Source organism: Aplysia californica, unplaced genomic scaffold (genome assembly GCF_000002075.1).
Source record: "Aplysia californica isolate F4 #8 unplaced genomic scaffold, AplCal3.0 scaffold00786, whole genome shotgun sequence".
Lineage (NCBI taxonomy): Eukaryota > Metazoa > Mollusca > Gastropoda > Aplysiida > Aplysiidae > Aplysia > Aplysia californica.
This window is the reverse complement of record NW_004798056.1, coordinates 300,899-302,225: the sequence shown is the minus strand read 5'-3', so window position 1 is coordinate 302,225 and position 1,327 is coordinate 300,899.

Here is a 1,327-nt window from a genome sequence, read left to right as displayed (position 1 = left end):
TTTTGTGTTTGTTACTCTCTTGTAACACTTTTAATCTTCGGCACGTATATGACCTTATTGTGTTGCAAGTGCCGTAAAACTCTTACTAAAACTAAACAACTTTCTCCCTGCGAAAGACCTCTTCTCCACCCGGCGTCGAAAGCTGTGTTTCCCACACTGCCCGGATTGGCCTTGACCTGACAGTCAGGGTCAAAGCAGCCCGCCTCCTGAATAATCTAAATTGCGTCGATGATGCTGGAAAACCTTCCCAGTCAGACCCATGACCCCATTATAAATAAGCGAGTGTGGTGTGACACAGCGTATTTGCTGCCGGGCGTTTACTCGAATCTCTTTGTGCTGACAAAGAGTTCATTGGCACACATACAGAGAGACCCGTACTAGAACTAGCTTCCCATGGGTAGAAGGGGGTGAGATTATTTTGATTGAGAGGCTTGAGTTGATAGGGTGGGTTTGTGCTTGTGTGTGTGGGGTGGCGACGGGTGTGGGTCATAATATATAATTATTGTTGCTATTGTTATTGTGTTGTTAATTGTGTATCCATCATCTTTGCCTGTATCACTGTAATTCAGGGTATAGGTCACGGACAAACATTTTCTACTTTCCCCTATACTGGATCCTCCTGGGTTAGCATCTTGACAGTCTTTTCACTTTTCTGTACATTAATTTACGGCGCTTGGTTGGCAGGTGCTCTAATGAGGTTTGCTCCTGCTTTCCATTCAAACATATGTCATCATCATCTCTCCACCTTCTCTTTGCGTTTATTATTGTCTTGTAACACCTCTAATCTTCGACACATGAGGCATGACCTGATTGTGTTGCAAATGCTGTAAAACTCTTACCCAAACAAAACAGATTAATTATGTGATTAGATTATTGGTCTGTTGACAGAAAGAATGAGCGCAAGCGGTTGGAGAGTGATAATGGTAGCCTCCACTTCTTCTCTTTCCCTCTGTTGTTTCTGTCTTGCTATTTCTCTGCAACGAATCTCCATTATCGTGTTTTCAGGGTTTTTAAAAAACTTATATACTCAAACTTAACTTGACCAAGTCTGTGTCGATAGTGCCGTTAAACGCCTTCTCAATCAATCAATCAATCAATCAACCAATCAATCAGTCAGCCAATCAGTCAATCAATCAGTCAGACAGTCGGTCTGTCAGTTTGTCGGTCAGTCAGTCAGTCAGTCAATCAAGCCTAACTGAGCCTAAAATGTGCACAACGGCATTGCTGCTGGTGTTACATTGTACTGCGGTGCCTGTAAACCCGGCTCGAATCTTCACCTGAGAGTCGTTGGAGGATGCCACTCAACTGGTACGCCCCACTTTTTTGT